Genomic DNA, 23,225 nt, shown 5'->3' on the forward strand with positions numbered 1-23,225 from the left:
CTTTTATTATTTCTGTTTGCCTCTCTCATCTCATTATTTCCCCTATTAATCCATAACAAGTATACAGAGACTTCTGCAACCCTCCCTCCATCTCTGCCTCTCTCCCTCTGCGCAAGCCTCCGCCCCTCCCTGTCTCCTTTAAGTGGGATAAGCATTGAGTGCAATGTTCCCTCTGGCACTGGCTCTCTCCTCATCACAGACGGACTCTTCTGTTGAGTACACAGCTGCTCTCAGGCATTAACGCCCGCCCCCCCTCCCCACCTCCATTTCTCTCGCTCTCTCTCTCCCCCTCCCGCCTCTCTTTTCCTCCGCCTCCCTCTTTCTCACATACACGCACAGAGAAGACGTCTATTTTATTTCCCCTCGGAGTACCGCACGTCGCCTTCCTCGGTGGAGCCGTGGAGAGGATGGGCACGCCGGCTGGCGAGCAGGATGCCGTCCGTCACCTGGCCCTCTAGCAGCACCGCCAGCTGCCGGCTCTGAGAGAAACCCGCCAGCACCAACCGAAGCACAGGTACAGCTCGCGCGCTGGTTCCGCGCCTTTTGCCAGGGGCAGCATCTGGTCTGGGCTCTCAGACCACCGCGTTCCGGAAACCCATGGGTTGTGTTCCAATGCGTCCGTGAGGCGGGGACTGTCAGGGTCTGGGGTCTACAGTCCTAGATAGCAGCTGCTTGAGGAGTCATTCAGTAGCAGAATGATGCACAGAGACACCTGCAGCATGTTTGGGTTACTCTTACATATTATTAATGGACAAGAACAGTGGGTGCCTGGATTGCAAGAAAAAAACCAGCACGCTTCACTAAAGGCTACAGAATCGCAAGGGATACAGCAGATGTAATTTTCAAACAATGTATTTATTTATGTACTTATTGATTTATGTATTTACTTATTTTGTTTTCTATAGCGCCCGCACGTCCCTTAAACTCCAATTTGCAGCACTTTGTTAGGCATAATCAATGTACTGTGTTAGTATCCTCTGCGACATTAGGGATACGGTGCCTGAACTGAATAAATCAAGTTCAGCTTTCGGCTATTTTCAAAAGGAAAAAGAGACTCAAGTGCCCTTACTGAGGCAAAGTTGAACTACCTTAACGAGAGTTAAGGGTCATGGAAGATGCCCCTGGTAGTGAACGGGTTAATTGGTGTAGTTTTGAAGATTTGCTCTATGTTTTTGAAGATTCACACATATTTAGTTGAGGCTCGAGCACCTTTGCCCCTCCAGCTCAGCTGTTCTGCGCAATGATCGCATATATGAATGCCTTGCATTCACCCCTAAATATTTTCTGCAGCAATTTATGAATGGTTGGTGGAAATAGTAGATATAATTATATATTCTAGCTTAGTTTCCCGTTCCACTCATACCGTGGTGTGGTGGTGTTGGTTGTGGGGACGGGGGATGCGGGGGTGGGGGAGGGGGGCGTTTGGTGGAGGGGGTTAATAGTGCCGGGGTGCGGGAATGATGTTCGTCTCCCATTCATCTCGACGAATTCCATCGGGCCGAGCCAGCTGGCCATACCACCTCAGCATAGTATGTCGGTTTGCCAATAACAGGGGTCATGGTTTTACATTTTAAGACGCCTATTTGCAACACTTTATAATATGTAAACGTACACCGTATTTTGGATTTTGCAGTGTATTTGTAAAACATTGCTTCACGATCGAATATCTACTTGTTTCCAGTGTTGCTGGATGTATAAATCAATCCTTGGTTTTTCTGTTTGGTATGAATGATAATATGTAGAACTATGCAGCTCTGTGGGGTCCCACGTGACAGATGGTGTGACTTTCCAGTACCTCGATATGTGACGACGGACACTTGACAATGAATAACCTACCTTCCAGTGAATTGTCTATGTTCATTTTTAACTCCTTTTTGTAGCCAATTGCAATGATTTTTATTAATCCTGCAAATAAAATAATCAAACTTAGAACCCACCCTCATTCGCGTCCTATCTAGCCGCGGTCCAGTAAGAAATCTCTTGGGTGGCGGGGGCTTTGCTGTGGGCGTTATTTTACTCAAGATGCAGAACCCAGGGCTCTTTACACCGGGCCGTGCTACGGCTATATGGGAACAGAGAGGAGCTATGTGTAGTGTTAGCACATCACTTGAAGCCAGTATAAACATGTAGTTTACGGAGCCTCTTGCCACACGACCCCTGAACACATACTGACGCCTTCCAAATGTTCTACAGTGTTAATGTCTATTAAGTGCATGTTGATATTAAGACTCTTGGAAGTACCAGAGTCGTAAATGTAATCGTTACAGCTTGCTTCTGCCAGTCTATGTGCCCATCTCACCCCCTCCTGAGCCTAGTGTTTAGAAGCACACGGATGACTATTAGGTTCATTCTTACAGAACTGTCTGGGTATAACAATGCAGGGCTCTCATGGGGTCGGATAGGACGACGCTCTGTGCCCTCGGGGCTCTCATAGAAGCACGTAGACTTGTAATTAGCATCATTGCTGTTTTTATATTCAACGACCACATAGGACATTTGAAGGTTTTTGTTTGCAAAAAAGTGGGGAAACCGTACATTACATACATGGAGGCGGAAATTCAGAGGGGTTGGTAGTCTCAATATGGACAGGTTACAGTCCCAGTGGTTGCGTGGAGGAGGCTGGTTGGACGGGAGTGGGGGCAGTGAAAGAGAGAGAAAGAGTGGGAGACACACTGAGAAAGGGAAAAAGAAAGCTACAGTGAGAGAAAGAGACAGCAAAAGAGAGGGGCAGCGAGAGAGATACATAGATAGAGAGAGAGAGGTGGGGGGGCAGGCAAATATAGAGACAAAATATACAAAGAGGAATAGAGAAGCAGAAAGAGAGGGACAGGGCTAGAGAGAGACTGAAAAAGATAGAGACAGAGTAAATCACAGATAGAGAAATATAAAGAGTGAGGAAGAGTTTGAGGGGTGAGAGCCAGAGTAAGGCAGACACTGACACATGAACAGCGACAGGGAGGGGTTGAAATTGAGATAAATCTACAGAGACAGTACTGGAGTGAAAGAAAGGTATGAGAGAGAAAAATAAAGAAGGATAGCTAGAGAGAGAAAGGCAGAGAGGGAGGGAGAGAGAAGGGCAGTGGGAGAGGGAGCTAGACTGAGAGCGAGAGAGAGAGAGAAAAGGAGAGCGAGAGAGGGAGCTAGACAGAGAGAGAGAGAGACAGAGAGAAGGACATGGAGAGAAGGAGCTAGACTGAGAGAGAGAAAAGGACAGCGCGAGAGGGAGCTAGACTGAGAGAGAGCGAGCGAGAGACAGAGAAGGGCAGCGCGAGAGGGCTAGACTGAGAGAGAGAGAGAGAGAGAGAGAAAGAGAGAGAGAGAGAGCGTCAGCCCATGGCCACAAGGTAGACACAGACTCCACAGTCCAGTGGATGTGCACGGTGAGGGAGAGTCCGCGGTCGCAGTGCAGGCAGCGTCTATGCTCCCTATACTCAGTGGAATTAATGGGGATGGTTTTACAAGTATGGCTGTAAAAACAAATCCCTATTATCCCCGTCGTTGTTTGAGTATTATATGTTTTCTAACCTCGGATTTCAGTTTTGAATAAATGCATTCTGGGGGCAGCAGGTTTTTCTGGTGAAACAGTTATTTCTGGGAAAACGCAGCCTTATATATCATTCCCTAGGTGTTCATAAGGCGTTCCTACTTGTAATAATACACTGTAACATTGCGTCCTGGCTCTAAAATACCTGCTGGAATCGCAAACAATTCATAGCTCAGCTATGTTTTACTTTGAGAGGCACGTTTCATCCCTGAGATTTAACTGACGTGCTTTGAGAGAACTAATTTGCAAGGAGCGGTGAATACTAAAGAATGTCAAACATTTGATGGGTAAAAAAACACGTACAAACAACTTCACAATTGCTCCTGATTATCTGCACTAGAGGTAGATGGACAGCTCTGGCAGGATTCCGCTTCTCTCTCCCCGGACGGGATTTCGAGGATCGAGCTCTTGCATTAACCACCCCCCCCCCCCCCCCCCCCATCACACTAGACCGCCACGAGAGGCCTCGCAGCCTTCAAAACTGGAAGACCACAGGCGGTTTCGGCTGATATCATATACTAACCTACAACCAATCAGGAGGGCTCTGGATGCAGAACTGGTCTGTCCTGACCTCCCACATGTCACAATGACTGCAAAGACTGGTTTCTTGACTGTTACATGAGCAGGGGTGGCCTCTTTGCAATGGTGAAGGAGCGTCGCCTCCCCGGCCAAGCCAGGAGCTGAAAGAAAAAAATGGGGCATATTTCAAGAAAAGTGCTGATGCGCCAGTTTTCTTGCGTCGCTTCGCTCTACTTTACAACACAATTTTGGCACAGTACTTACAATACGGTGGAACACATTAGGCCAATAGAACAACAATTTTGATGATATTACGGCGTTCTTCTGCACTAGCATCAACATTTTTGACGCTAGTGCAGCAAAGTGAAAGGAGGCCTATTGATTAAAATGGGTGAGTCACTTTAACCACTCACTACTTTGAGCAGGCGTTAAAAATGACACCACAAATGCAGATTTGACTGCGCTATTTTTGCGGGCCTCCTAACACCGGAACATTACATTCCGTCATGACTGACGCAGGCATAATATGACCCAAGGGTTGTAAAGTGGCGCAGCAAAAATTGCCTTCTTGAGCCAATTTTGCATTAAAAAAATGACACTTGTGTTGCACAAGGAGGCGCTAGGGGCTTGTAAATCTGACCCAATATTTCTTTATCATTTTATGTTTTAGCTGCGGATACAGCCAGCAGCATGTGAAGGGAGGGACAGGGCCATGGGAGAGGGGAGAGAGGAGAAAGTGCAACTAAGTGTGCATTTGTGTTGGCCAGCCGTCTAAGGCCAGCCAAACCCACGTGTACTTAGGTTTTTCCAGTCCGGTTGTGTTGAGCAGCCGGGCTGGAGAAACTGCACAGACCCCCGAGGGCAGTGTCTGAGTGGCAGTCCAAGCTGCTCAGACCAATGATGCTCCTTTCATGCTAGCGTTAGCATGAAACTAGCGCCAGGATTGCTGGGGAGCCTGTGCTGGTGTCCCAAAGAATGCTGGGACACCAGAAGAAGAGGATCGAGGCTGCAGGTGGTGGCAGCGACAGGAAGATGTATGCTTTTTTAAGATTATTTTTTAATCCCCCCATCCAAGTCCCTCCCCCCACCCACCCTTCTCCTTGAGATTTGCTGCTGCCGCCGCTGACATAAGTTGCTTGGGCCTGTTCACTCTTCTGTCACACTGACCGCCAGGGTTGGACTGGGACAAAAATAGGCCTGGGAACCAAAATAAAAATGACCCACATTAGCAAATAAGGCCAGTTTTGAACTTTTAAAGGCACGCTGTATGAGTATTTTGCAAGGTATGGGACTCTGCAGGCAATGTTTAGTTTAATATTAGGGAAACCAACAGTAAAGAAACAGCCACAAAAAAGGCCCACAAACTGCTAGAAAACTGGCCCACACACTGATCTGTGAGACCAGCCTATCAGGCACTGCCTGATTGTCCTACAGGCTGATCCAAGCCTGCTGACTGGAGTCTGGATCAAGGGTGTCACCAGAAAATCAAAATAGCCCAGCTCAAACTATGCCTATAATTGCACCGAGCATGCCAATTAAGCAAACCTGACCCACCTTAGGATAATTCCCTTCACCCTTTTATCCTCCTTTTATCTGTCCTTCCATCCGTTCAGCCTTCTGTCCAATAATCTATTCCTCTATCCATCCATCCACCCTTTCATCCATCATAAATCTATCCTTTCACCCATGCATCCATCAACATATCCACATATCCAACTTTTCATCCATCCTTTCACTCTTCCTCTGTTGTCTATTCATCTGTTCATCTATTCACCTTTTTAAGTACCGTATCAGTCCTTTCACTCTGTGTTCTATCCAGTCTTTCACACTTCGTCCATTTATTTCATAACTCTTCCTTTCCCCTTTCAATTCTACCTTTCAGTTTTTCTTTCTTATTTCCTTCCTTCCTTTCAACCTTCCTCCGCCTCAAGTTCTTTCTTTCCTCTTACTATCTACCCACCTTGTTTGTCTCATTCCTATTTTTTCTTTCATAACATCCTCTCAAGATCACCTTTTTAATTTAAACCTCTTCCTTCCTTTTCTTCTATTTTCCTCATTTAATTATTTTTAGGTCAAGTCTAGACAGCGCGCATGCGCTGTCTGCAAGACCTGTTGGGTGGAGTATAGGACTTTGTTTCCGCCTACCGCTGCCTGCCACTTACCTTAGGTTTAAGACAGTCTTGCTCTTGTTTTCCTGCCTCCCAACTGATTTGGCAGCGGTACGTCACTTCCTGTGCTTGGCTGAGGAGCTCTGGCCAAATACAGTTTAATTACGCCTGGAATATTTTTCTGTTGCTTGGCCGGACTATTTTTCTTTGTTTCCTGCCTCTTGTGTTTGTCAGTTAGCACTTGCATTCACGCGCATGGTTCGTTTTCCGCGTTTGCCCTCCTCTTGGTCCTTACTTTACATAATCAATAATTACAAGTAGTTATATCTTTCCTGTGTTTTGTAAAAATATTGTGTGGCTTTATATAGCATGAAATCAACCCAGGAATGAATCCTCAGTCGCTCTCCCCGCACAGCGGGAGAACCGCTACTACAATATTCACTGCACTCGGGGAAACTCACCCTATAATGCTTTGCAGGCATTCCTTTTGCAACTCATTTTTGCCCATTACTCAGCCTGGGGTGGTCATAGGACAATAGGATCACCACCAAAACATTAAGAATGGTGTGCTTGTTCTTGAGGGTCACACTAAGTAAGAGGGGCACCAAAATCATAACTTCGTCCACCATTCACTATATGCTTAAGTTTTCTTATATCCAGAGCTTTTCCTTTATTATTCTTATAATAATACTATAAGTATAACTATAACTATAACTGATAGTGGTTTGCGATCAAAAGGCTTTGTTTGTAATCATATTCTGATAGCCTTGTTTATCCTGTGAATGTGTAATGCACTATGTTCTCCAAGGGCTGAAAGATGATAAGTGTCTCAAAGCACTACTAATTCTGTAGGATACACAGGGACATCTAGTCACAACCATTGGTATTCCACCTTCTACTAATTCACAAACACAGATTATTTCTGATAAAGGTTTAATGAATGCACAAACACAGTTTGTTTCCAATAAAGTTTAATGTATAGCATGGCTAAATATTTCAGGCATTTACTGAGGACCTGGTACTTCCCCAGCCCTGGGTTTGGAGGACATTCTGAGCGTCTGACATCAGAAGAAGTTATGGAAGTGATCTGTGGCACTCTACTCTGAGTGCTTTGGCTCCACATGGACATCTAGCCACAGCCAGTGGTACTGCACCTTCTGCTGTTGACTCTACAGGATCATCCAGCCACAGCCCGTTGTACTGCACCTTCTACTGTTGACTCTACAGGGACATCTAGCCACAGCCAGTGGTACTGCACCTTCTGCTGTTGACTCTACAGGGGCATCTAGCCACGACCAGTGGTACTGCATCTTCTGCTATTGACTCTACAGGGACATCTAGTGACGACCTGCAGCACTGCACCCTTGTGCCACTGACTCCACAGTAAAATATTTGAAAGGCCTGCTAGGCGCAAAAATGTGTAATACACTATGGCCCATAGTTATACTTTTTTAGTGCTGCATTTGTGCTGCTTTTTCAGGCAAAAGCGGTCCAAACTTACAAAATACAATTGTATTTTGTAGGTTTACTCCGCTTTTGCGTCAAAAAATGACGCAAATGCGGTGCTAAAAAAGTATAAATAAGGGCCTATGTCCTCAAGGGCCTAATTATATGGTTACGCTGCAATGTTTTTATTGTCATTCTTTTTTCATGTGATAATGCCCCCTTGAAGGTGACTATATGGTTACATGACCGTGTTTCTTCCGAATGCTATTTTTAATGTGTCCTTCTGTAGAGGCTGTTCAGACCATTACAGTCTAATGCCAAGTGTATGAAGAAATGCACAAACAGTTTATTTCTGATTAAGGTTTAATGTGCTACATGGCTAAATATTTATAAGGTCTTAAATGTGAGGTTGTCATTATCATTTACAATGCCAACACTAATGTGAGACCTAGTGCATTGCAAATGCTGTTTGTGTTTACTTTCCTGTGCATGCTAGCCACCCCACACACCTCTCGATCATGCTGTTCCCTAACAGTAGGATTCATGAGAATTTTATGAGCAGAACTGTAGACAGAAGTGGCCTATAAACATGTAATTAAGAGTGTAGTGGACCCAGTTCCCCAGCACACTGTGCTCACTGGCAGCCCGAGTATAAGATTCTTAAGTGGAGTGTTCACTACGCCTCTGGTCTGGAATCTGTCTCTTTCCTATGGTAAACTGGCTGCAGAGGAAGAGCCCTCTGAGGCAGTCCTAATCCGCTGCTTGCTGACTGGGATCAATAATGTTTATCCAGCCATAGAGTCTGGCCTATTTAGGGCTCATCCTTCTTACACTGACTGCAGACACTACCTGAAATCATATGGGCTCCTTCCTCTCACAATGACTGCAGAGCTGGACCTTAATGCTACCACTTTGTTTACAGACCCTAGTCTGTCTCAATCTCTCATGGTTATTTCCCTGTAGAGCTTGACCAGACTTTGCTTTAGCCTTGTTACAAAATACAGCTCATGCTCAGCGTTCATTTACCTTATTACACTGACTGTAGAGAACGTCATGCTTGGGATTTACCATGTTACACTGACTGCAGAGCATATCCTCTCTGAGATTTACATATTTCATTGACTTTAAAGCTTGAATTCTCGGTGCGGTACCTCTTTACCTGACTGCGGAGCATGTTCTCTCAGGGATTTACCATACTACACTGACGTCAGGGCACCCCCTCTCTGTGATTTACCTCGTTACAATAACTGCAGATTATGTCTCATCTGGTATTTGGGGGCATATTTATGCTCAATAAGCCGGATTTGCATCTTTTATTTTTACGTAAATCCGGCGCAAACTTAACTCCATATCTATATTTTTTGGCGCTAGACATATCTAGTGCCAAAATATTGGAGTTAAAGCCATTTTTTGCCTATGAAAAACTACCATGCGTCAATGAGATACAAGGTAGGCATTCCCAGGCAATAAATTATTTAAAGGCCCTGTCGCCTTACTTATCCTGCCGTGCAAAAATGGCGCACGGGAGGTAGGCGGGCCTAAATAATGGCACTCAGCTTGCTTAGCGCCATTATTTAACGCCTGGGTCAGGGCAGGGGTTAGGGGACCTGTGGGCCCATTTCCATGGTGGAACACCATAGAATAAGCCCACAGGTGCCCTCCCCAGGCCCCAGGGACACACCCACCAACACCAAAGGGACAGCGGAGGATGGGGGACTCCATACCAGGTAGGTACAGGTAAGTAAAGGTAAGTATTTACCTTTTTTTCCTTAAAGTGCCACAGGGGGCCCCATACATGGCACTGGGTGCAATGGCCATGCTCAGAGGACCCTTGTCCCCTGTGCTGGCCATTGGGGTGGTTGGCCTGAATCCTGTCTTTTATAAGACAGGAGTCATGTGGTATGGTAGGTTTAGCGTCAATAAATGACACTAGGCTGGTTAGAGTCATCTTTTTTTACTCTAACCAGCCTAACATCATTTTTAAAGCTAAACCCACTACTCCCATACCGCCACCTCCACCCGGCTAACGTCATTCTCATGGAGCCCCCCCTGTCTTGGCCAACCTGCCACACTTGTGTCTCCTCAATTTTCAGTTTTCTATTTGAGCTTTCCCCTTTTTCCCAGTTCCACTTATTGACAAATCCAATAGATCTGCCATAGGCGAAAACGTATTTATTTGCTTTGCCAATGTTTGTTTCTTTCAGTTTGAGCACTCTATAAGCGTGCATGTGCTTCTGGGTTTTTAGCCTGTCATCCTTCTTCCCCCTCCCTCCGCTCAGTGTTATTACTTGCCCATCCAGTACTGTCTGTGTTGTCGCCTCCCCCTCAGCCACTCCATTATTGCTTATCCCCTCACACCATGTCTCATTGTTCCTTGCCCCTTCCCATCCTCTCGTTCTGGGAGAAACAAAAACAAGCTTTGGCAAATCCAACTGGTCTCACCAACATGGAAACTACTGGCTTTGTTAGTGTTTTATGTTGCCATGCTCTACAGCAGCATGGCTGAAAGCAGAGAAAAACAAGCAGAAATGCAATGAGTCTCCTGTTTGCTCGAGTTCGAGCTGTTAACTTTGTGAATTCTTAACTGGACTTTTCTTGCCACTTTAATTGAAAATGAAAAGTAAAACAGTTGACATAACCGAGCCGATTCGAAGCACCACGAACATGAGCGTGAAGGAGAGGCACAATAAGAAAAAGACATTTGCCCGCAATCAAACATATCGGAAATCGTGCAATTATCCATGTAACAGGATTGATGTCCAAGGTGATAACAAAACCGCCTCAAGGAGGGACAAACTTAAAGCATTTACCAATGAAAACAATGGATTTTTGAAAGATTAACCCATGAACGAGTGATAGTGATGGCCCGGCGGTGAGCGTGGTTAAAAGCCCCACGGATAGATTACAAAAGGTCAGAGCACTTGCGCGCTCGACCTAAAACCTGATATGACGTTGCCAGCACTGATTGCTCCATAGCACTTTTTCCTTTACTTTCTGCCATGCTACACAGCAGCTGCACTGCTGTAAAACATGAACAAAAATCTCATTGACAAAGCCAATAGCTCTCGCGTAAGTCACACCGATTGGCTTGTGCCACTCTCCACTTGGGAAAGTGGCGCAGTATACCAGAAACAGCTTCAATCATATGCCACAATGCTTCAGTTTTATGCCACAACTATTTTTCTACAGTGCATCAGATTTTCTTTTGTGCGCACACTTTTCTGACATATATATGTATATGATTTGCTACACACGAGAATTAAAGCTCCTTCCAAGAACCTATTGCAATATTTCACGAGCAGCCCTTCAGTGCTGACTTTAAAACCTATAGCATTTTGGCCCATATGTTTTACGTTTTTTGCTACAACATGCACATCTGTGTTTTTCAAAATTTGGAAGCCCCTCTATGGAAGAAGATAGGTGCGAACACCCTCTATATTGATCACCCTTCACCCCATCGTTATTTCTAATAGTGTTTTAATCTGAAGCCCTAACCCACCACCGCAGGTCACGTCTGTTTTCCTGAGATAACTCGGTAGTCATGGAAATTAAACCAGCTGAAAGCTAAAGGGTTGCTGATGCTTGGTGGTGGCACTTGTGTTTGCTCACGCGCTTGGGGGCTGTGCGCTCAAACACACGGTTTCACAGAAGCAGCAACTAACCCACCATTCCTCATTACCTTACGTGGGTTTGTACTGTGGTTTCCATTACGAAATGAACACAACCGATGCCAAGGACTCTTCAAACCCCCCCCCCCCCCCCCCCACCCCAAGGCACTAATGAGTTAAGGAGTTCGGGTTAATGTATTCCTGTTGAAACAAAGCTGCCAAATAGCCTATCAATAATTAGATTTATTTTATATCTGAGCCTCAGAGCAAAAAAACGCCCCTTGCAACTTTGTGCTGTATTTTAATTCCTCGACTTTTTTCCTAGAAAGACGATGTAGCGCTGTGCGCCTGATGTATCGGGGTGATTTTGCTAGTCTGCGTCTAATTGAATATACGTGAGCAGCTTATGAGTCTTCCTAGATAAAGAATATGATTGGCCAGTTGTATGTGGACATTATAAGTTAACTTGTATCTACGACATCAATGACGTGTTTCCTGTAGGAAAATAAAATCCGTGAGTCCCAACAGCACGAGAACAACCTCCCAGTGGGGACATTAACCCAGTGAGAAGCCTTAAGGTTATCTTGCATGTATCATACTGACTTTATCTCTTGTGCTGGTGTCCAGTGCTTAATTTGTGTTCGAGTTTTCAAGTGGGCGGGACGGGCACTCATTTTTGGGTCACAGATTTATTTTTGATCATCAGGCGCAGAGCAAGATGGAGGAAGGGAGAAAAGGAAGAAAAGAGACAAATAAGAAAGGTAGGAAAACAATGACACATGGTGGGGGGGTAGCATGGATGAAAAGGAACACGTAAGTGTGAGATAGAGAGAAAGAAAGTGTTGGGGAGGAAAGAAAGAGACGAAGTGCGAGCTAAAATTCATCAGCAGTGGGCATTCCGCAGTGCCAGCGGCAGGCTCATAGAAGAACGTTGGGCCTAGTTACTTATTTATTTTTACAGTTCCGTCACTGTCTGTATCTCTTTAGCTTCCAACATGCAGAGACCACTAAAGACAACATCCATCCAACCACATACACTACACGGTGTAGCATGCTAGCCAAGTATGCAAGCGCTTTAGTAAGAGCTACATAAGTGCTGCAATATAGTACATTGTCCTTTATGTAGGTGTTCAGGTAAGCCAAGGAAAAGGGTGCAGCAGTTGCAGACCTCTGCTTCCTAAATCCTATGGAAACAATTTAAGACACTATGGGCCTGATTACAAATTTGGAGGAGGTGTTAATCCGTCCCAAATGTGACGGATATACCACCAGCCGTATTATGAGTTCCATAGGATATAATGGACTCGTAATACATCTGGTGGTATATCCGTCACTTTACCGTCACTTTTGGGACAGATTACCACCTCCTCCAAAGTTGTAATCAGGCCCAATGTGGCCATTGCAATGTTTGTAGTGTTTTCATTTCAGATGAGCTGGTGGTCCTTTAAAACTAGGTCATGTCTGTATAGACCTTGAACAAAAGGCTTGCCATAAAAGGGCACCAGCAATAATAGTAGGCAGTTCCTTTCAGACTGCTGGTTTGAGCATAGCTCTTCAAGTCCGGTGCCTTTCCTGGTCCCAGATCTTGCCCTACAAACCTCTCTAGCATAATCATACTTGCTTGCAGACCCCACAAAATTTGACCATCAGTAATACAATTTCAGTTTATGGGCTGACTTTCTTATGCATGGAAGTGTGAACTCTGTGGCCAAATATATTTTCCTAAAGTCAATCAACAAGGGCAGAACCGAGTTCTCATTGTTAATGCCTTGACTGTTGCTAAAAGTCCCATTGTCTCTTCACTGAGAGAAAAACTTTGTCTAATTGAGGCAATATCTTAAGTCAAGATGCTCATTGTCAGCTCAAGACCAGCCCATATTGGAGGTAACCCAGAGTATCTGAAATGTAGCAGCGGTTCAGTGATGTATGGGAAATAGCTTTAGTGATTTCACATCAGAGTGTGGTGGAAGCCCACCCCCCAAAACCACCATTATCACTGTTTGGTACTCAATGACACACTCATAGGCAGCCTCACGGAAGATGAGGCTACAACGAATCACTGGCTCAGAATTATTCCAGCATTTCAGAAGAGGACAACTGGCAGATTGACACAGATGGCTGTGGTGAGCCTTGCACTGACATAATACTTGTTGTGCCTGATTTGTTGATTCACACATGCATGTGTGTTTGCAAGCGAGGAACAGGGCAAAGGTGTAGCCATATGTATGGAAGACAAGACGTTAGCTGCTCAAGTGAATCATGTCTGTTCATTGTCCAATCACCATTAAGAAAACAAGAGAGAAAGAACGAACAATTTTAAAGGGCTTCTTACCAGTGCAATAAAGAAAGTGATTTTAACGCTCAGCAGGACAGATTATTATATGTGACTAGAGGTTTCCAATTCAAGACTACAGCTCTCCATTTTATTAGAAGGTTCTGTATCATGCTCAGCGAGGGCATTATTCCTACATCCGATGTAAGAAGTGGGATGCATATTAAGGGGCATATTTATACTTTGTTTGCGCCAAATGTGCGTCAAAAATTTTGACGAACATTCGGCGCAAACTGTGTACCATATTTAAGCTTTGACGCCCGAGCCCGCAGACGTCAAAATTCGACCCTGTGAGTCATTTTTTGGATGCGGAAACTGCCTTGCATTAATGACATGCAAGGTAGGTGTTCCTGCCCAAAAAAATTACTTTAAGGCGAGTGCGCCTTATGTATACTCCCGCGTCATTTTGACGTACAGGAGGGGGCGGGCCTTAAAAAACAGAGCACAGCCTGATGTGCGCCGTTTTTTAACACCTGGGTTAGGGCATGCATTTAGGGACCTGTGGGCTCGCTTCCATGGTCTCTGACTGGTTTGCGTCAAAAAGTATAAATATGGGCCCAAATGTTCAGGTAAAGAATTGGCTACATCCCTTAACTGAAGAGAGCATAAATTCATTAAATGATATGAGATACAATATTGGTCAAGAAGCTCCTTTTGTGAACTGGAGGCTACTGGGAGAGGCAGTGCTCGTTGTTTAAGTTAAATGATGACCTTGCCCAACACAATTTGATAAGAGGCCTCCAAATGTTCTCCTAAGGTGGCCACCTCACAGATATACAAAGACTTTGGGTTGAGCAGTTCCTCTGTGACAGTGAGCCACCCTCCACCAGTGTCACCATAGGAGCCCTCTTCAGATCTCTGATTGAGCCAACAATAATGTAAGGGTGCGTCAGAGCTGAAATAAGTTCCTGTAGGAAAGCCTAATGGTCTGATTTAGATGTTGGCGGACAAGTTTTTACTCTATCAGGATGATGGAGTAAAGTACTCTGTCACCCTGCCAAATATTGAGATGTCCGCCAAACCAGTGGACATCTCTCACATTGGCAGGAACCGCAGTCATGGCAGTTCCTGGCAGTGCATTGTAAGTGTGGCGGACAGCTCTGTCAACAGGACGGAGCCGCAGGGCAAAATTATAATGCTTTATTATTTTTCACAGCAAAAACCCTAAGTGGGATTTTGTTTGGGGAAATAAAAAAAATGCCACAATTGCCAGGGGAGTTTTCTTTAGTCTGTTGGGCTATTGTAGGTTTATGTTGTCGTGGGAGATGGAGAAGGTTCCGCCATCGACATAATGAAGGTCCGCCCAACTCTAAATAAAGCATGCTGACCTTCTGTTTGGCGTAGAGGGTACTTTGTCACCCTACACTCTTTTCCAAACTATAAATTAGGTCCTAAGACATGTGCTGCTTTTGCTCACTATTCTGGCTACGGAAAATGGGAGCAGGAGATTCCTGATTTAATTCCTAAGATTGATGTACATGAAAAACATAGGACGAGTGCTTAATTTGTACAGGTAGTTGTAGGAAGTGGGCACCGGCACCCATATTTAGGGAACCAGACTTTTTTCTGTCATCAGATTCTCTAACAGACCAACAATGGAAAAGGCAAAAAAAAGAAAATTAATCAAGGGAAAATAGGGAAACAGTGATAAATGCACAAACCGGGGATAAAAAAGAACCTGCAAGAGTTAGATAAATAGACAAGGAATGAAGGGTGGTCGAAGAGAGAAGCTTGAGGTGAAATTGAGACCATGGTGTTCAGCAACACCTGCATTTGGCAACCCTAAAACTGACATCACTGGTGATTGCTCCTAAGAAAAACTTTGGGCCCCAGAGTCTATATTTTTCATTTATATTATTAGCATTGGACAGACCTCAGGTCATAGGTCACGAGGTATAATGTGAAACCTAATCTTTGCAATATGATCAGGAATGTTTCTTTGCAAAAGCTGTGCTCCTTGTGCAGTATCAAGAGCTGTCATGGCACAATCATTGAACTGGATGGAACAAGCAACTGGGACAAGCAATGTTAGGAAGTTGAACTAGTAGATTCATACTAGTAGATTCATTTCTTCACAACACTAGTGCAATTCCTTTGTTCTTTAGGAATAATGTAAAGTGGTGGTTCTGTCAAAAGTCCACAGTGTGAAGAGCTCATACATTTGGTGGTAGCTGGAGAAGGTACTGCTGCTTGCAAGTAAAGTTAACCATCAAATTATATGCCAGTGAGGGCCTGAGGACTCATGTCTGTGAAGGGGTCATGTTCAAACCATGTTACTACTTTAGAAAAACTAAATTCAAGAAATTGAGCTTGTGGCAAGAATAGATCATTAAGAATTAAAGGACAGAAGAATATTGCGCTAAAAACAAACAAATGTAACCAAGTTCATTTTGAATCTATTTTGACTTCTCAGTCCCATTGTTTCAAATTCTTTCAAATATTCATAGAGTGGGCTTTGGTTCCACCCAGAAGTATGGGACTGATTTGGAGTTTGGTAGGCTCGTTTCCTCCTTTACAAACATGATGGATCTTCCATCACCCTGATTACAAGTAATTATGGCACTTGTAATAAGGCAGATAGATGGGTTACCAGTAACATTCAGAGGCATGACATAGGCCCCTGTAGTCCCTGCGGTGCGGGGGCTGGGCTCCTGGGGGCCCCCCTCAGCACAGTACATTGTGCAGGGGCGGCAGGCCGCTGACTGGGTCCAGATACTTTGCAGGCCCCCCCCCCCCCTCAAGTTTCGTTACGACACTGGCAACATTTGTGACAAATTAACCGCACCACCAAACTTTAAATAAGGCCCTATATTTCTTTCACCTCATGATTTTGGCTTTTTTACTTTGTCATTTTGTCTGCTATAGAGTGCTAAGGTAGCAATGCACAAGGGACTATTTGACATTTCAAAGGTACACTAAAACATACTTTAAGTTCTTTGTTTCTTCATTGCATTGTATGCAGAAAGCAACTGTCATATGATTTGTTTGTTTTTTCACTGCACCGGGCTCTTTTTTAAAACTTACTCCGGACTCAAAATGCCAGCCAGCTATGTTGACTTTGCCAGTGCTTGTTTATGTAACTGCACAGAGTATATTGAAAGGAATCTAAAAGAGGCGTGGCAGATACCAATATTTCCCACTGGTGTAAACTACTGATTTTCTTGGTGAAAGGACCCTCCCTCCTGTCTGGTTCAGAGTGATTTTTTTCTAACTACGTACTCAATAATATCGTGCTGATGCGCGGTGGTTATGTGATTTCCTTTCTGATGCAAATGGATGTGACGGCTGCGCTCATGCAGCGGAAAATGAGGAGAGACAAGAGCGTGAGCCATTTTGGGGTTTACAACCGCACCGACAGCGCGCCAGCCTCGTCTGCTCAGTCAGCCGAAGACAGCGCTGCGGCAGGCCGAAGGATGCAGGGCTCGAACTGTAGTCGGTGGCGTGCACCCTTGTATGGGAAGCAGCGCTTAATTGTGCCGGAAGTGGGAACCGGCACTCATTTTTGCGATACAGGACTTATTTTTTATAATCAGACGAGAAAGAGAGAAAGGAAGAAAAGGGAGAACGGAAGAGGGAACGGCGATAAGTAAATTGACAAGGAGAGAAAGCAGGGATGATAAAAAAAACTGCAAGAGTGAGATAAAGATATGTATGGTTAGGGGAGAAAGAGGTATGAAGTGGAATTAAGACTAGACATTCTTGGTATTGCGCAACTCTAGCATTAGGCATCGTAGCAAGATCCCAAGATCCTTAGAAAACATTGGGCAATTGTGATAGATAGATAGATAGATAGATAGATAGATAGATAGATAGATAGATAGATAGATAGATAGATAGATAGATAGATACTTTTTATTTTACAAATGACTGCCTCAATTCTTATTTCATCTAAGTATTTTGGCCCATATTTATACTTTTTGACGCACAACTGCGCCAATGCAGTTGTGCGTCAAAAATTTTACCGCCAGCTAACGTCATTCCAACGCGCCATGCGGGCGCCTTATTTATGGAATGACGTTAGCCGGCGCTGCGGACTGGTGTGCGTAAAAAAAAATGACTCACACCAGGCAGCGCCGGCGTATGGGAAAATGGGGGGTGTGCGTCAAAAAATGGGGCAAGTCAGGTCTGAGGCAAAATTCAGGCCTCAAACCGGATTTGAGCCATTTTTTTTTGATGCCCAACCTCCATTGACATGACTCCTGTCTTAGCAAAGACAGGAGTCATGCCCCCTTGTCCAATGGCCATGCCCAGGGGACTTATGTCCCCTGGGCATGGTCATTGGTCATAGTGGCATGTAGGGGGGCCCAAATCTGGCCCCCCTATGACACTTAAAAAAAACCGAAAAATAATACTTACCCCAACTTACCTCAACTTCCCTGGGATGGGTCCCTCCATCCTTGGGTGTCCTCCTGGGGTGGGCAAGGGTGGCAGGGGGTGTCCCTGGGGGCAGGGGAGGGCACCTCTGGGCTCCTTCCGAGCCCACAGGTCCCTTAACACCTGCCCTGACCCAGGCGTTAAAAAACGTCGCCCATCAGGCTGTGCGCCGTTTTTTAAGGCCCACTCCCTCCTGTGCGTCAAAATGATGTCAGAGTATAAATATGGGGCACAGGGCTTAAAGTCATTTTTTGGAAGGGAACGCCTACCTTGCATATAATTAACGCAAGGCTGGTTCCCCCTTCCAAAAAATGACGCACATGGTGGAATTTTGACGCCCGCGGGGTCGGACGTTAAAGTATAAATATGGGGCAGGGTTTGCGCCGATTGTGCGTCAACATTTTTGGCAAACATTCGGCGCAAACAGAGTATAAATATGCCCCTCTGTATCTTAAGTTCCACCTTCCTCTGTCAGGCACCACATAACCTAGCAGAATGAAAAAATATCTCCCCAGGCTCCCTTCTTCCACGTTCTTCCCTCTTTCTTACCTGTTGAGCAAAGGGAGGAAAGGCACTGAATACATCCTGTTTTCTTCAGTCGCATTCCACGGATATTGCATGGACATGGTTGAGACAGGTTCATAGATCGAGCTGTAGGAGGCTTCCCAGTCCTTGGCAAGTTCTTAGAGTTGCAGGGCATTCCGGAAGGGCTGAGTCACCGTGATGTTTCTCTGGTACCATAGTAGGTATTGCAGTGACTTGGCTTTCCACTGAGTCCGGAACGAAAATGAAGCATTCTGCAACCGTGAGCTGACATGTGGAAGGCTCGGTGTTCTGGTGATTCCAATCTTATCCTCCTGTCTGACCCAAGCCCTGTGGTATGTGGTGGTATGGTTGGCTATTCATCGGGGTTTGTTCAGGTGTGAGAAAATGAACCGTTCTACCTCTGGAAAAGGCAACAAAAGAGTCACTGTTTGGGTAAACTTTAAAACTTTAAAACAGCACACTCTGGAATTTTTGTTCCTCACTTTCCTTGAGGTCCTTTTCTGAGGGAGAGCCTGTTTTTCATTACTTTAAAGACAACTCCTCGACAAGGAAGGATCTTGAATTCATATTTGGGGATGTTTTCTGATTCAGGATCTGAAGATTTAAAAATATTTGTGAATATGTAAATGAATATTTTAAAACACTATCTCATTTTTGTTATTGAAAAAATTGAGAAATAGATTATTTAATTCGGTCATTAAGTTTAAACACATATAAGGCCCTTGTGAGGGGATATTTGTGGGAAGAAATTTCTTCTGCTCGTTGTCTGCTTGTTCTTTTACAAGGGTTAAGGACAGAAGGTACACTTGACAAAGACACCATTGCACCATTTTTACCAGGGTTCTGTGGAAACTTGGGACAAGAAAAGGGCACACAGATGAGAATTCCTATTCACCTGCAACCACCCCTGTTCAGTTTAAGAATCAAACCATCATTTTTCCCTTGGCTGATGCATTTCATAGCTCCAGAGGCAATACACAGGGACAGCGTGTGCCTGAAATCACTAATCCTACTTCCTAGTTCCCAGGGGCAAAGTCTGGTCTTCCTGTACTATTCAGACTCTCAGAAGACAATCTTCAGATTCCTCTGGGAGAAGGCCAGGCAAGTACCAAATAATGTAGGTACCAACATCTTCTATTTCATCCTCCTCCCTTCCTTCCTAGTAACCACGAGATGTGTGAGTTATTACAAAGAGAAGCAAAGACCTCAGAGAAGGGAGACCTACCAACATGTTTACCCTATCTATATAATTTGGCAAAGTGTGAATTCGCCTTGCATTCTTCCCTAAAGCTCTATCCTATGTGGGCTAATTTGGCAGGACATACTTCTGTTACTTCTGAAGAAATACCAGCGTCTGATTCATTAGAACATACGACATAAGCAGCATTAAAGAAACGTTTTTCTGGCCTGGCCCTTACCATGAGTGCTGCCATCTGTGCTGGCTATATCTCTCTATACCTTATGGATTTTCATTCTGTGGCTTCTACTATCCAGGCATGTGTGGCCTATGCTAAACAATTGTCTGACATGAAAAAATGAAGGTTCTGATATTATCTGTGATATTTTCAAAGCGTTGGCTTTTGCTACTGTTTTCAAGGGGGATACTTATTATCATCAATTTAATCAAATTTTTTAGAAAGACCAGAAGGAATGGCTACTGCGTATGTGTAGGAAATCTGCCTTTTCTGTCCGGTTATCCCCTGATTTTTTTTGTATTTAGCTAGAACCTACATTTTTGCTGCCTTCAGAACTCTGTGGATTTACTCTTGCTAACGAGTAGTAAGGTGCCTGTGCTCCCCTTTAAACATGGTTAGACTGGCTTATTGCTAATAGGAACTTTTAACTTGTCTATAAGTCCCTAAAAGCATAATATCAAATCACACAATACATTTAAAGCACAGTTTTGTACAGCAATGTAAATACACGCATCAGCTATTATAAATGAATAATTACTTATATAAACTAAAACCTAACTGAGCCCCCAAGTAAAATACAATATAAGGGAACTCTTAGTAGATATATCAGGCAAAATACATCACAGCTTCTTCCCTCAAATTTTAACAGAGAAGTCTTTCTTTATCTCCCTTCTCCATTTGTTGTTACTACAGACGCAAGCAAGAACGACTGGAGAGTAATTGGAGGTACCCATATAGTTCAGTAAATGTGGCTTATGTGAGAGAGCCTTCATTCATTGAAAAGGATGGAGATGATGGTTGTTTTATGCCCTCTTTTACTTTGCTCCTCTTTTGAAGGGTTAGGTGGTCTTGGTTCAAACATAAAACTCACTTACCAGAACTTATTTTAGGAATTGGGCCTCTGAGTCTAGCTTTTGTATCTTATCAGATAGTGAGGTGGAAAGAAGCTATCAGCCTCCCATATTTAGGGCAACGTGGTAACAGATATATTAAGCAGAAGTCTTCATTCTTCCCACAATTGTTGCCTAGCTCATCATATCTTCTCCAGGGTATGTGAAAGGCTGGAGGCTCTGCATGTAGCTCTATTTGCCTACTCAAAAATGTTCTGCTTTATCTTTCTGTTCAGATTCCTGGAGGTTGTGTCCAGGGTATGGATGGTGTAAAATCTCCAAGGCCTCCATTTCTTATTTATGCATTACCTCCTTTCCTTTTGGTATCCAAATTACTTGATTCTCTTTGAAGGGAAAGGACAAATCTCATTCGGGTAACTCTTTTTTGGGCCAAGAACAAGGTGGTTCCAGGATCTGGAATCGATTTTCCCTCTACATCCTCATCTTCTGCAGAGTCCTCTACTTTCCCAGTCCTCATGCCATATCCTCATGCCAGTAGATGCATCTACTGTCTTTGCTGTTGAAAAGAATTTAGTTTGGGTAAAGGAACTGGGTGTTTGCTCTTCTGTTGTAGCTTCGCACCAGAAATCTCTTCATTAGTCTACTACACGATTTTGTGATCATCATTCAGCATATTTTAATTCATGGTTTGGTGATAGGTCCATGGACCCCTCTGTGACCCAAAGTGGTGTAGCTTTGACCATAGTTTAGCAGCACAACATAATCAATGTGCACCAATTAAAGCAATAAAATATTCTTATTGGGGTGAAGTGTTCCCAAAATTGAATTGTTCTTTCTTAGTGGTTTCACTCTTCAGCCTCCTCCAACTAGACCAACAGTTCTATCTTGAATCTGTCTCTAGTCTTTAAGGTGATGCGATCTCTCATTTGTGCTTCATGCAGATATTGTCCCTAAACTTCTGCCATGTAAAGCATGTTTTTTGTGGTGCGCATCATTTCAGACTGGAGTTTGGAGAATTAGGATCCTTATGAAAAACACTTCAGTATTTAGACATTATATACGTATTGCACTCTTTGCAGTTAAAGGATCAACTCAATATGGTGATGCAAGTGACACAATACTGTGTGACATTGTTATACTTTTGTCTTTCTGAAGGCATGGGTGACATGTCTCCCCATGGCTGGCTCACTGAATGATGCTCTGAAACACTACAATATGTTGCTTCTATGCTTTTGTCCTTCCTCTGTGTGAATGCCCTTTGCAAGACCCCATCTTGTTCTAGTTGGCTGGCTCACTCTGGGACATCAAGCTGCTGACTCCTCTCACTGCCTTCTTTCCCACCAGCTTTGTTCACTGTTCATGTTCTTGTTCCCTGTTCTCCAGTCACCTCTTGTATCACTGCCTCCTACCCTGTGGCATCTGCATGACCTCTTCTTGATCTCTGATACCTGTAGTTTGTCCTCCTTCTACCCTACCACATGTGCTTGGTGTGAGAGGTGTGACACACACGAGGAGCACTTCCATAGTGATAACTCATCTAGGACATAACATGGGTTGCTGGGGTGCAAGAGGGCCCAAAACCTTTAGGGGTTCCCAAACCTTCATGGGGCCCAATTCAGCAAAAGGCCAATGAATATTTGTAAGATACAGTAGACTCAAGGGGCCATCATCACATTCTGCAGTAAGCTTCCATGATTTTGTGTTTCACCACTGGCCCCACACGCTCTTGCAATAGAAAGAGTGAAATTGTGTGGTGTCTGGCCCATCTCTCACTTATACCAGTGACAGACATTGCACACAGAGTAAGTTTTGATGTGTCAGTGCATACTAGTAGTTTTGAACTTCCAATACCAGGCATGTGTATGTGAATGTACATTTTTGTCAACTGATTTATACTAGTTGATACTGCCCTGAGATCTCTTTTTACCAGCACAAACGCTCTTAAAAATTTACCTGTGGTAGTTTGTGTGGTTTGTAAGGCACTTTTTATCCAAGGAAATTAAATATTTTAAAGATAATTCACAAAAATTAGCAAGACAAATCCTTCTTGCTTGTATGGGCTATTGTGTACAAACACAGAAATATACAAAGAAGAACGCTTGTGCTTGCATGCGTTAGCACATTAAAACAGGGCCTACTGTATTTTCAATGCTTATTTTTCAACAGTCAGAACAAACAAAAGCAGGACCAGCAATACCATTTCACGTTTTAGGTAAGAGTGGGATATGACAACAATCTATTTTGTAAAGCATTCTGAAAAGGCACATGATTTTCAAATAAATAGTGCATAAATGTGTAAACTAGAAAAACTATAGGAGCAGTAAAAATAACTGCAAGATGTGGAACATCCACTGATACAGTTAGAGGCGATAATACGATGTACATTCAAATCCTCATCATAAGTGGTGTATTTTGTGTATATAAACTGCAACTATTATTACACCAATAATGGTCATACATAGGGTATATTACTTAAATTAAA

General features: G+C 44.0%; 1 protein-coding gene across 1 annotated transcript in view; it reads left to right on the forward strand.

Moving 5' to 3' along the window:
* Positions 1–242: 242 nt before the first annotated feature.
* Positions 243–23,225, forward strand: part of SLC35G2 (solute carrier family 35 member G2) — a 183,994-nt gene continuing 161,011 nt past the window's right edge. Inside the window, exon 1 of the mRNA XM_069213545.1 lies at positions 243–514. The gene's annotated coding sequence lies outside the window, so the exon portion shown is untranslated. The remainder of the gene's footprint in view (positions 515–23,225) is intronic.

This window comes from Pleurodeles waltl, chromosome 11, assembly GCF_031143425.1.
Source record: "Pleurodeles waltl isolate 20211129_DDA chromosome 11, aPleWal1.hap1.20221129, whole genome shotgun sequence".
In the NCBI taxonomy this organism is placed as follows: Eukaryota; Metazoa; Chordata; class Amphibia; order Caudata; family Salamandridae; genus Pleurodeles; species Pleurodeles waltl.